The sequence below is a fragment of the Eulemur rufifrons genome, chromosome 21 (genome assembly GCF_041146395.1).
Source record: "Eulemur rufifrons isolate Redbay chromosome 21, OSU_ERuf_1, whole genome shotgun sequence".
NCBI lineage: Eukaryota > Metazoa > Chordata > Mammalia > Primates > Lemuridae > Eulemur > Eulemur rufifrons.
In genome coordinates, this window is record NC_091003.1 from 13354807 (window position 1) to 13368908 (window position 14102).

Here is a 14102-nt window from a genome sequence, read left to right on the forward strand (position 1 = left end):
AGACATAGTGAGGCACCCCCCATCTCTACAAAAAAATTTAAAAATTAGCTGGGTGTGGTGGTGTGCACCTGTAGTCCCACCTAATCAGGAGGGTGAAGTGGAGGATCGCTTGAGCCCAGGAGTTGGAGGCTGCAGTGAGCTGTGATCACACCACTGTACTCCAGCCTGGGCACAAGAGTGAGAACCTGTCTCTAAAAAAAAATAAAACATTTAAAAAAAATAAATAATGTAAATTAAGTCTCATCTTTCCCCTGCTGAATGGCTCCATTAATTTCCTGTTGCACTCAGAATAAAATCCGAAGTCCTCGCAAGGGTCTCCAAGGCTACACTTCGAGTCTTGTCTTAAGCAGGAGAAAGGTAAGACCTAATCTTTCAGTCTTCCTCCAGTCTCCCCTGGTTCATTATGCTCCGGCCACACTGGCCTCCTTCATATCCCTCGAGTACAAGTTAGTTCTGACTTTGGGGACCTTGAAGCTATGAGTCCCTCTTTCTGGAAAGTTCTTCACAGATCTTGGCACTGACACCAAAGGCAGTACCGGGGTCTTAACTTGCAATGCTATCTTTAAGAGCAAAGACTGGAAATCCAAATGCCTATCAATAGGGCCACTGGTTAATAAATTACATACAGTCCTACAACAGAAAACTAGGTAGCCACAGAAAAGATCCAGAAAGCTCATGATGTACTGATATGAAACAACCTCCAAGATCTAAAAAAAAAAATAAAAGTGAAAAACAGTGTATGTAACATGTGTATCGTCTGCATAAGAAAGTAGGAAACAATATATTTGTTAGAGTGGGAAAACAGGGTTGCCGGGGTCAGGGGTAGGAAGGAGATTTCACTAAATACCTTTTTGAATTTTGAACCACGTATGCTATTTGACCTATTCCCAAAATGAATTAATGTTTAAAAATAAAATAAAACTACATTTAAAAAATGACACTCCAGACATTGACATGAGGGAATCAACTGCGTAAGAGTGATTCAAATGAGACCTGAAAAATGTCTCCTGGAAAAGAGCTAACTCTGACCTGCTTTTTGGCGAATGGGAGTCTGCGGGAAGAGCATTCTGGAAGGAGGGGCTGGTATTCAGAAAGGTATGCCGAGGGCCCCTTAATAGGGGTAGCAAAACCAAAAGTTTCCAACTTCTCCTGGCTTATCTCAAGGCTAAGCCACGTGGCTCAGAGGGTGGGTCCTAGGACGGACTTTGGCCCTCTGGGGAAACCTCTAATGTCCAGGAATCCCAAGACAGTCATAGGTTCAAATCCCAGCTCTGCCACCTGCCAACTGTGCAGCCTTGGGCATCATACCTCACCTTTCTGAGCCTCAGTTTGCCCATCAGGAAAATGGGAGTGAGGTCCTACAGGTCTAATACTTAATTGCTATGTGGTTTGGGGCAAGTGACTTAGCCACTCTGAGCTTTAGTTGCTTTAATTATAAAATATGGATAATAAAACATGTATCGGCCAGGTGCGGTGGCTCACGCCTGTAATCCTAGCACTCTGGGAGGCCGAGGTGGGCGGATCGTTTGAGCTCAGGAGTTCGAGACCAGCCTGAGCAAGAGCGAGACCCCATCTCTACTAAAAATAGAAAGAAATTATATGGACAGCTAAAAATATATATAGAAAAAATTAGCCGGGCATGGTGGTGCATGCCTGTAGTCCCAGCTACTCGGGAGGCTGAGACAGGAGGATCGCTTAAGCCCAGGAGTTTGAGGTTGCTGTGAGCTAGGCTGACGCCACGGCACTCACTCTAGCCTGGGCAACAGAGTGAGACTCTGTCTCAAAAAAAAAAAAAAAAAAAAATATATACAGGAAAAAATTAGCCGGGCATGGTGGTGCATGCCTGTAGTCCCAGCTACTCGGGAGGCTGAGACAGGAGGATCGCTTGAGCGCAGGAGTTTGAGGTTGCTGTGAGCTAGGCTGACGCCACAGCACTCACTCTAGCCTGGGCAACAGAGTGAGACTCTGTCTCAAAAAAAAATAAAAATAAAAATAAAAATAAAAATAAATAAATAAATAAAACATGTATCTTCCATGGTTCTTATATGGATTCAACAACAACAATAAAAATACAAGTAAAGGGCTAAGAAATTGTAGCCATAATTATCATAAGAACCCAGGTGGGACTTTAGGGCTAAGAGAAAAAAGGACAGGTTTGAGGATTTATCCAGTCACTAAAAGACTGCAGAGTCAAAGTTGTGAATTAATAATAATTATTATTACGATCGGGAACATGTATTTTTTTTCATTTGTTTTATTTGTTTGTTTTAAAGATAGGGTCTTGCTATGTTGCCCAGGCTGGATTGCAGTGGTTTAATCATAGCTCACTGCAGCCTCAAACTCCTGGGCTCAAGGAATCTTCCTGCCTCGGTTAATTTTTTTATTTTTTTTATAAAGACCGGGTCTCGCTATGTTGCCCAAGCTGTTCTCGAACTCCTGGCCTTAAGCAATCCTCCCACCTTGACCTCCAAAAGTGCTGGAATTACAGGTGTGAGCCACTGCACCCAGCCCATTTTCTGTTTAACATGTGGGAAGCCCTGTGTTAAGTCTTTTGTATTATGATCTCATTTAATCCTTGTAAAATCCAATGGGTGTTTTATGCCTATTTTACAGGCCAGGAAGCTGAAGTTCATAACCGAAGTCACCTGCCCACAGCCACATAGCTATGAAGTGGCAGAGGCAGGATTCAAACCCAAGACTGTCAGACCAAGCTGTGGCTCAGGAAGGGGAGTACTGAGTTGTGCCATAGCCTCTGGGCACATCCAGGATTCTCAGTTGACTTGGACATAACACCTTGGGAAGACCCTGGCTGCCTCTGAATGTGGGGAAAGGGCACAGTCTGGGTCACTGTGCTGCTTAAAACCTGCATGACACCAGAATAAAGCCCAATTGTTTTCACTATCTCATTAGCGGACCCATCGCAACTCCTCCCAACTCTCCCTACTTTCTCCCTTCTTAGCTCCAGTCACAGGCAATGACTTTCAGTTCCTTCAAGAGGCCACATACTTCAGGCTCTAGGACACTTGCAGGTGCTGTTACTGCTGCTAAAATCCATCCTGCCCGCTTTGTCCTGGTTAACATCCCTCCTCCTTCAGTTCACAGCTCAGCTACCCTCTCCTCCAGGAAGCCCTCCCTGACTACCACTTAGGCTTAGGTAGTTGGTCCCATAACCCCCATCAAAGCATTTAACTCTGTGCCAGGCACCAATGGAAAGCACTTTTTCTATATTATCTTATTTCATACCCACAAAATCTCTCTGGCAGTTGGTCTCATTCTTCGAGGAACATTGAAATCACCTGGGAAGCTTTAAAATATTGATATATTTTTTGCTCAGACCCAATGCAGCCTGGGCATCAGCATTGTAAAAGCTCCCTGGGCAATTCTCCTGCCCAGCTAGGGTGGAGGAGACCCACCGGCTTGGCTTCTGAAACAGATAAGATCACGATTTTTTTTTACAGCCAGGGACACCAAGGCACTGAGTGGTTAAGTAACTGGCCTGGTGTCACACAGCTAGTGATAGTGGACTTGAACTCAGAAAATCTGGCTTCAAAGTTTCACGGAAAAACAAAACAAAAAAATAATAAATAAAATCAATTAGCTTCAGTTAATTTCCCCAGCCGATGGAGAGGCTGTAAAGCTTAGAGCCAACTCTGTTCTGAGACAGACATTGATGGCCCCTCGGGCATGGGGTATTTTTAACCTAGAAGCTGGTGATTCTTGCAAACATCCTGCAGTGACTTGAACACTGTGCAGATTGTTTGGGGGCTGGTGGCCCCTTTTCCTGCTGCGACAGCCCTCTGGAGTTAGGCTTTTCCGTCCCCTGGAGCCAGTGGGTCCAGGCAGGCTCCAAGACAGGGTGGGGGTTGGCTCTATTGAGCACTAAGGTTTCCAAGGATATTTCCACACATGGTGGAGAGGGAGAGGGTCAGATTCCTCCAAGACAAGGATTACCTTACCCAACCCAGCCCCTTCACCCTCCTCTCTGCCTGGAAAAGAGCTGGAAGACGAGCAAATGTTGGAGCTGGATTGCACAGCTGGGGCCTCAGGAGAATGGGTGCACATTCATCCTCCCCCCTCTTTCCCTCCCTGACCCACAAGAGCCACAGGAAAGCTACAGAACACTTCCAAACATATACCTCAAACATTCTCCAGGTGTTCTCACACATGGCTTTTGGGGCCAATACATTGGTACAGCCACAGGGGTGCCAATTTGGGGCAACCTCTTCGAATGCAAAATATGCATGGCCTTTGAGCAGATAATCCCAGCTATAGAAATTTCCCCAGAAATACCCCATGAGTAGGCAAAGGTGATGAAGCCTCGGGGTATTCATTTTGGCATTGCTTATAATTTGGGAAAACTGGAAACAACTCAAATGCCCATCGGTAGGGGACTGGTTAACCTTGGTAGGACAAATCCATACTGGAAGGAGGGGCGTTAGGGGCTGACATGGAAAACGTGTCCACAATATATTGTTTAGCAGAAAGAAAAAGGAAGTAATAGAACTTTATCCAATTTTTCTTACTAATTATGTTGACAGGTGAGTAGAACATTTTGGAGGAATAATCTTACCTGTGGCTATCTCCTAGGGGCAGAGGTAGAATTACAGTGGGGGTCTTTGATTGCCAACTGCTTCATATATATCATATTTGAATTTTATATACAAACATGCAGTGATTTTGTAATCGGACCAAAAAATTAGGTTGTGAAACAGCAAATATGTAAAAATCATATGGATCCACTTTAATGTGGTTAATTTCATGTTATGTAAAGCTTATCTCAATTTTTTAAGAAAGCCATTGTAACTCAAATTACCCAAGGGAAGATTGCAGTAGAGATAAGAGCAAAATATCAGTGTATGTTCTATAACTTTTACCTTTATTTTTAAACCTTGTTTTGTTTTCCTTAACCTGTTTGTTCATCTTTTCAGTGTTTTTCCCATGCTTTTCTTTTTTGTGTTTGCTGACAAATACATGCTTGTTTTACTTACGATTAAAAATTCTAAGAAAATCTCCAAATCGGTGGGCATTAGGGAAAAGAAAAAGAAAAAAAAAATTCTAAGACAATCACATACATACACAAATCACACATGTATGTATGTGGTTGCCAGGGGTTGGGGAAGGCGGGAGAGGTTGTCTACAAAGTGGCTTCGCAGGGGGATTTTTGGGGGGTGACGGAACTGTTCTGTGTGGTACAAGGGTGCTGGACACATGATCTGTGCATTGGCCGGGCGCGGCGGCTCACGCCTGTAATCCTAGCACCTTGGGAGGCCGAGGCAGGGGGATCGCTTGAGCCCAGGAGTTTGAGACCAGCCTAAGCAAGACCCCGTTACTAAAAAAAAAAAAAAAAAAAAAAAAAATCTGTGCATTTGTCAAAACCCATAAAACTGATTTTTATGGTACACTCATCCTATTGAATACTTTGCAGCTGTTAAAAAGAATGAGGTCATTTCTGTGCACTAATAAATTAGGCTGTCTCATGACGACAGTAAGGGAAAATGCATGTTGCGGAACAGTAGATGCAATTTAGTGCCATATTTTCTATAAAAATAACCACCACACACTCTGTCTCTGCAGGTTTCTGTGTGCAGAGGAAAATATCTGCAAATCCCTTCACTGCTGACTACGACTCCGCTCTGAAATATGTGATGAATTTGAGGGCAAAGTGTTAAAAAGGCAATTTGATTATTTTTTATATCTTTCTGTAAGTTTTGAATTGTCTACAACGAGCTTATTACAGTGTTACTTTCCTTTTTACAGTTTTTTTACAAACTATAAATCATTTCAGAAAGGTCCAGAAAATGAGACAGCAGATGCCACTAAGATTAAACAGATGTTAACTTCTTGCAATGTTTGCTTTAGGTTTCTCTTTCTCTAAGAAATAAAATGTTACAGATACAGTTAAAGTCCCACTTCCTCCCATCTCTTCTCTCCCTTTCTCTCTACAGAAGTAATTGCTAACCTGAAGTTGGTTGTGTATTATTTCCATGAATATTTTTAACTTTCACTGCATGTATAGGTATCCACTGGCCACATACACACACACACACACACACACACACACACTTTTAAAGCTTTATACATATATATGATACGTCTATATATAAACTTTTAAAAGTTTTATGAATGGTATACCTGGTTTTTGGTAATTTATCCATATTGATAAGTGTAAATGTGCTTCCTTCATTTTAACTGCTGTATAAATTGTATAAATAACAAACTGTTTCCACTTTTGTACCATTACAAACAATGCTACAGTAAGCATTGTCAAAGTATAACTTTTTTAAAGCTAAAATCATGACCCTTGTATCAATGTACAGCGACAGTGCGTCAAAGACAAAGGTAGCTCATTAATGGGGGAAGTAGCATGATGACAAGGCTGGTTCACAAGAGGCTGTGTATGGACATCGCCAGGTGTGGTGGCACACGCCTGTAGACCCAGCTCCTTGGGAGGCTGACGTGGGATCATCACTTGAGCCCAGGAGTTCAAATCCAGCCTGGTCGACATAGTGACACCCCATTTCTAATAAAAAATAAATAGTAAATGATAAGTCAGATTTTCCTCTAGAGCATCAGTGATCCTTACCGGACAATGCTATGGCTCCTCCCTCACTATTCAAGCTCTGAATCCTGAACCACCAGCAGCAGTCGCACGTGGGGAGCTTGTTAGAAATGTAGAATCTTGGGTTCCATCCCCCACTTCCTGAATCTGAGTCTGGGAATTAGGACCAGCAATCTGTGTCTTAACAAATTCTCAACGTGATTTTTATGCATGCCAAAATTTAAGAAACACTGCTCTAGTTTGATTTTGAAAGGGCATGCACTCCTCTTTTCATCTCATTTCCAAGTTTTGGATAATTTTTCTTACAGCATCCTTGCACGTGTCACCTGGGCACATGGGTGTGAGTTTCTCCAATTGCTGGTTCATAAGCAGGGCTGAGATTAGGGTGACACAAGTGAGGTATTCACTTTGGGTGCAAAGTTTAAGGAGTGTCAAAAAAACACCTAGTAATCAACATAAATAATATTGTAATGTAATAGTTTTGAAAATAAAAATTAACACAAAAATTACATAATGAATGAAATAAAAATCACATAAAGATAGGCTCCAACTCTGCCCTTGCATATTTAGACCTCATTTACCTAATTTTGCTTGGAAATATTATTTATCTTGATTACTGAGTTTGAGGCACCTCCCTAATTTTGCTCCCAAGGTGTGTATCTCAGTCACTTCATTTTAGTCTCATACACCCACAAGTGTAAGAGTTCCTCTCCAACCTTATGAGGGGTAAATGGGAGAAAATTCTGATATTTGGATCATCAAGGCATCATCTGACTTCCTGATCAATACAAAATTTGCCATGGGAGGGAGTACCCATCTTCTATTTCCTCTGGGCTGGATTTGAAGACCCAGATTGGCCATCTCAGCAACAGTTGAGGCTGAAAAATGATGGGAGTGGATTTTCAGACCACACCCTCAAGGATATTTACAGCTCCTTGAAATTGCAGCTTCTAGGCAGCATACACTGGTTCCTCTTCTAGTTTCCGTAATCAACTTGGGGTCTCCAGGATGTACCTGTGAGTAGTTCTCACTAACTCCCTCTTTCCATCACTTTTGCTCAGTTCTGACACATTGGCTTGTCAGGAGACTTTTCTTTGCTTCCTGCGGCTGCCAGGCCCTGAATACAGCCTGGCCCTAGGAAATCTGCCCTGGCATCTTCATGCCTGATCAGGAAGTGGTTTAGGGGCGTGGCTGTGGAAAGCAAAGAAAGAAAAGAGCTTTTAGTATCAACTGGTTACTATGTCAAAGGTTGTTCATCCCACAGACTATCGATTACACAGAGAAACTGCACCTTTACGGTAGAGAGAATAGTACTGCCTTATCCAGCTGCTCAAACTCAGCATCACCAATATTAGATGATGCATTTGAGTTATTGCTAGTATTTTATTTTTAGTATTTTGCTATTACAAATAAAGCTGTTAATTAAAACTGGACATGCACTTTAACTATATGACCCAGCAAGCACACACTCGGGCATTTATCTCAGAGAATTAAAAAGTACGAAGTTCATAACGCCACCTCTGAAGTTCTCTTGTGAAAATATTTAACCCAAATCTAATCAAGTTATGAGGTCTAACTTCCACTTCACAGGAAATATAGGGGACAGAGGAACACGTTAAAGAACACCACGGGGACACAATCAGATGAAGCTAGAATGGGGGACAATGTACAAGTTATTGTCTTGGACTCTTCAAGAAATCAATACCATAAAGGGAAGAAAAAAGGCAGGGGGACTGATCTATACCTTAAAAGACTGCAAATGAGATATAAAATGGCATAGCCACTCTGGAAAATAATTTGGCAGTTTCTTACAAAACTGCACATGCACTTACCATACGACCTAGCAATCACACACTTGGGCATTTATCCCAGAGAATTAAAAAGTTAGGTTCACACAAAAAATTGTACAGGAATTTTCTTGCCTTTATTTGTAACAGCAAAATACTAGAAACAGCTCAAACGCCCTTCAGTGGGTGAACGGGTGAACAAACTCTGGTACTTCCATACATGAAATACTGCTCAGCAAGCAAAAGAGATTGATTACATGCAATGACCTGAATGAACCTCAAGAACATTATACTTAGTAAAAATAATAATAATAATAATAATCTCAAAAAGTCACAGGGCGAGAATGTGCAGGTCTGTACTCCCAGCTACTTGGGAAGCTGAGGCAGGAGGATTGCTTGAGCCCTCGAGTTTGAGATTTTAGTTTCTATGATTGTGCCTGTGAACAGTCACTGCACTCCAGCCTGGGCAACACAGCAAGACTCTGTTTCTAAAAACAAAAAAAAAGTCATATATGGTATGATTCCCTTTATATAAAACTCTAGAAAATGCAAACTAATCTATAGTGACAGAAAGCAGAGCAAGGATTGCTTGGGAATTGGGAGAGTGGAGAAAGACAGGAGGGGGGATTACAAAGGAACACCAGGAAACTTTGGGGAGTGATGGATTTCATTACCTGGATTGTGGCAATGGTTTCACCGGTGTACACATTTCAAAACTTACCAAATTGTACACTTTAAATATGTGCAGTTTATTTTTATGTCAATTATACCTCAACAAAATTGTTTGTAAAAAAAAAAAAGAAAGAAAGAAAGAAATGGTTTCTGTGAAAGTTAAATGAAATAAAGCACATTAAGCACTTTGTGTGCAGTCTGGCACACAGTAAGTCCTCAATAGTTGTTGACGATGCTGCTGGAACTTGTCTGTCTCCTGGATGGCTTCATCATATCTCTCCCTGTTTATTATCTTCATAGCACTGTAATTATCTAGTTTATTTGTTTATTTGTTTGTGGCCTGTCTCCACAGTATGAGGCAGGGATTGGGTCTAATTTCCTACTGGAGTTGGTTTCCCCAGTACCTCTTTTGAACACCACCTTTGCCCTTGGTGACATTCTCTTGCTACAGACCAGAGGTGTGTTTGGTGGGTGGTGGCCTACGCAGGTCTAGCTGGATCTACTACGCTCAGCGAAGGATAGGACTCCTGGGGACCGACCTCTGTGGGACCGACCTCTGTCTCCGGGCAGCCCAGGCCTTCCTACACAAGACTGGAGAAGGCTGGTGTAGTGGAAAGTAATACAACGCCAGGGGCAACAGGACTTGGTTCAACCTCAGCTCTGCCAGGGACTCCACAACAGTACCTGCACAAGCCTCCTGCACCTGTTTCCCTCTGGTCGCTTTTAAAAGGATGGCTTCAGAATTCCTACCCTTTTCTGCAAACCCAGGATCCTCTACACAGACTTGTTCACTTCGGTAACAAAAAATGGTCAATTCCACCCATAATCCGTTATCCACCCTTAAGGTAAAATAGCGACGACCCTTTAACCTTTTGTAAAGCGCAAGAACATAAGCTTACAATCCATAATTTAAGAAAATCCTTTAACTTAAACTCGAAAACCACCACTAACCAATTTTTTTTTTTTTTGGTCCTGTCGCCTGTTTTTAAACCAACATAAGTTCAGTCTCCGTAGAGACTGTCAAAAATTGCCAATGCCGACTATATTTCAAGTCGTCATGGCGGGGTATTGGGAAAAGTTTTCAATTAGCAATAATCGCGCCTCGGATAAACCTCATTGGCTACGATACTGCCACTGCGCAAAGCTGGAGATCATTGGCGCCCGCCCCACTCCCCCACGGATGACAACTACCTTTACATTGAGGGTGAGCGACTGCCAGCGCATTCGTGCCCAATACGCGTTCCCACTCCAGCGGTTATATTTAGAGCCCACCTGCATGGGAGGCTTCTTGTGGTTGAACATCTCGTATGGAATATTCAGATTTTGGAAACTGAAGAACATTCGCTTGGGATGCTGGGGAACCTTATGCAAATAAGCCTGACGTCACAGAGCTGACCGGGTTTAAGGGTTGAAATTTGACAGAGAAACTGAGCGGCGGGAAAGCCACCGTAAGCCACACAGGTTCGCGAAGGGACAACTAGCTGTGCCCCCGCCTGCACAAACGGCAGGCGGGCAGGGCCTGAGGAGATATTTTTAGAAAAGCGAATTTTAAAACATACCTGGGGCAAAAAACAGAAGAGACATGTAGCGTCGGCAGAAGGTAGACCAAGAGAGAGAGCTGACAAACTTCATCATTATCATAAATCAATCACCTGTAAGTGTAAGATATCACAATTTAAGCTTACTATGAAACGCAAGGGACACAAGACACAATCTTTGCCCATCAAGGCAAAAAACTAGTAACTAGCACGATTTTGAGGTTCCGTACGATCAGCGGACAGGATAAACGTTTTTTTCTTCTTTAAAAACAGCATTATTCAGTCCCCGTAGGGACCGTCAAAAATTGCCAATGCCGACTGTATTGCAAGTCGTCATGGCGGGGTATTGGGAAAAGTTTTCAATTAGCAATAATCGCGCCTCGGCTAAACCTCATTGGCTACGATACTGCCACTGCGCAAAGCTAACAAATACTGCCCCCTGCTCATCACTCCCAATAAGCCAGGTTCCCAGTACAGAAAGGCGAGTTTGGGACTCATTTAAAGAAACCTTCAACTATTATTTGCTTGCAATTATGCAATTATACGAAGATCTTTCTGAAATACATAGGCAAGTTCTGCAATATTCGGTTGTGATTTTACTTTGTTTTGGTGGAGAATGAAGCAAAGCATTGTGGGTGGAAACATGTTAATAGACTTAATTCAGGCACTGCAAGGGGCGGTTGAGAAAAATGGGGTCAGTCTGGGTGCTGTTCCCTGGGCTCCCTATGTTCAGTGTAACTATCCATCTCCATATTTTATCTTCCCAAACTGGAACTCTATACTCATTAAACTCTAACTCCCCATTTCCCTCTCTCCCCCAATCCCTGGCAACCTCCATCATATAGAAATAGAATCATACAGTGTTTGTCATTTCTGGTCTGGCTTATTTTATTTAGGAATAATATTTTTAAGGTTCGTCCATGTTATAGTATGTATCAGGATTTCATTTCTTTTATGGTTGAATAATAATCCATTGCATGGAATTTGGTTTGTCCATTCACTCTTAGATGGACAGGGGTGGTTTCCACGTTTTGGATATTATGAATAATGCTGCTATTGGTGTATAAGAATCAGTTTGAGTTCCTGTTTTCAATTCTTTGGAGTATGTACCTAGAAGTGGAATTGCTGAATGGTATGTTAATTCTATCTTTAATTCAAAAGAGTTTCCTTTGGATATCTAAATTCAGAAGAAAGAGGCTTTATTTCCATAGAAATGTTCACAGCATATGAAATTTAAAGTAACTTTCACCCTCACTGCTTGTTTTCCTTTGGAAAGTGGAATGCTGTTAGAAACCTATGTCTGAGGCCGGGCGCGGTGGCTCACGCCTGTAATCCTAGCACTCTGGGAGGCCGAGGCGGGTGGATTGCTCAAGGTCAGGAGTTCGAGACCAGCCTGAGCGAGACCCCGTCTCTACTAAAAATAGAAAGACATTATATGGACAACTAAAAATCTATATAGAAAAAATTAGCCGGGCATAGTGGTGCATGCCTGTAGTCCCAGCTACTCGGGAGGCTGAGGCAGTAGGATCGCTTAAGCCGAGGAGTCTGAGGTTGCTGTGAGCTAAGCTGACGCCACGGCACTCACTCTAGCCTGGGCAACAAAGTGAGACTCTGTCTCAACAAAAAAAAAAAAAAAAAAAAAAAAAAAAAAAAAAGAAACCTATGTCTGGACTTGTTTTGTTATGTATACCTTACCACAATAAAACAACAAAAACAAAACAAAAGAAAAAACCTCTTTGGAGAGGATAGTTACACTGCAAGTAGGGAGCCTAGTGAACAGCTCTTGTTTCCCCCCTATATTCTCCAAAATACTTTTATTTTGGTTTTTGTTACACGTTAAAATGCAAATAGCAGTCTGCAAGAAGTGACATTTCCCCTAACATTTTATTATAAAAAATTTGCAACACAAAAAGTTCAAAGAATTGTTCAATGAACATTCATGTACTCATAATCTATATACAAAAATGACATTTTTAAAGGCCTGTTTGATGCCGATGTGTAGTTATTTATTTTTGTCACAGCCATAACTACTGTGGGGTAGGAAAAACCAGCAGAAAAAAAAAAGAGAGAAAAGCCTAGCAATCTAGTTAATTTAGATTATTTTACTTTGATCCAATCAAGGACTTAGTCATTAATTCTGGGTGGGGTGGAGTTGTGAGAAATAAAAAAGACTCAAGCTCTAATCCCACAAGGGTACAAAAGGAACTGCCCAGCCCTTGAGAATGTCTCAATTGGGTGGCTCATTACACTCAGCTATCAAGGGAAATTGTGTGTTTCACTAGCTGTCTTGGATGACTTCACCCTCCACGGATGACTTCTCAGCACTATGAGAAAAACTGAAAACCCAGCTAACTTCTCCCTAGAACATGAGATTCTGTGGGGCCTCAAAGCACAATAGTCCTGAATTCCCAGCCAGTCTCAATTAGTGATGCTCATTCCACTTGGAGAACTGAAAAAGTAACATGAGTTTGAACTTTTTCATAATAACAGTGGCAGATAGGGATGGAGAAGGTCCCTGTTTTGACACTTTTATAGGTTTTCATCAAATACCTATAAAATGTGTGCATAAAATGTGCTGCATCATAATATTTTGATTTAACAAAATTTTTAGTTTACATTCTGGTCCTTTCTTTCAGCAAATATGGTCAGGTTACCTGAGCCACTAAGGGCTGTTGGGTGATTCTCCCGGCCTAGGAGATGCTACAGCTAGTGACTTACCTGCATTGTTGCTGGAGGTATTACTTCCTGTCGACTAAAGAAAAAAGAATCAAACTTTTAAAGAATTAAAGTTAGTTTTATTTGAAGTCCTCTTACTGAGGACTATAGACTGAGGCCTATAGCCCAGGGTCAGTTCTGTCGGACTGCTCCAACACAAGTAGTTCAGCCCACTGCTTACATACGGGTGGTGGGGGTTCCGTACCTGCAAAATCATATCAAACTTGCTCAGAAGTTACACTGAAGCAGAATCACATCAAGATTTGGGCGAAAGAGTACATCTGGCTATAGGTTACAGAAGCATAATCACTAACCCGGTCAGATGCTACCTTATGTGCAGGAAAAGGTAAGGATTAGTCATTTATCTTTTAAGGAATATGGTGACTCAGGCAAGAGACATGGGACTGGAGGGTTGTGTGCTCTCTCCTGTTTTGTCTTCAAAGCATCTTTCTGAGAGCTGCACATGGTCACAGAGTCAGGGACTTTGTGAAATTAGTGGCAAGCAGAAATGAGAAAAGATGGCTTCTTATGTTTGCTATTTTGTCTCACATCCCAAACTAAAATGAATCTTTTACCAATATTACCTCCATACATACAATGATAGGACCAGAAGCCAAACTCTGCCTCAAACTTCCATATTACTCCTCTGGGCTTCAGTTTGTTTGTTTAGAGACTGGGGTCAATCTCTCTCTATCACCCAAGCTGGAGTGCAGTAGCCAGATAGACCCATTGGAGGATGGCTACTGCAACCTCCAGTGCTTGGGCTGGTGCGTGCCACTATGCCTAATTTTTTTTTTTTTTTTGAGGGAGGGTCTCACTATGTTGCCCAGG

The 14102-nt window shown here is 42.1% G+C and overlaps 2 non-coding genes across 2 annotated transcripts; both read right to left on the minus strand.

Moving 5' to 3' along the window:
* Positions 1 to 10023: 10023 nt before the first annotated feature.
* LOC138401978 (U4 spliceosomal RNA) lies at positions 10024 to 10164 on the minus strand. The gene has a single exon (XR_011236573.1). It is a non-coding gene; the product is annotated as a U4 spliceosomal RNA (small nuclear RNA).
* Positions 10165 to 10839: 675 nt separating this feature from the next.
* LOC138401979 (U4 spliceosomal RNA) lies at positions 10840 to 10980 on the minus strand. The gene has a single exon (XR_011236574.1). It is a non-coding gene; the product is annotated as a U4 spliceosomal RNA (small nuclear RNA).
* Positions 10981 to 14102: the final 3122 nt, after the last annotated feature.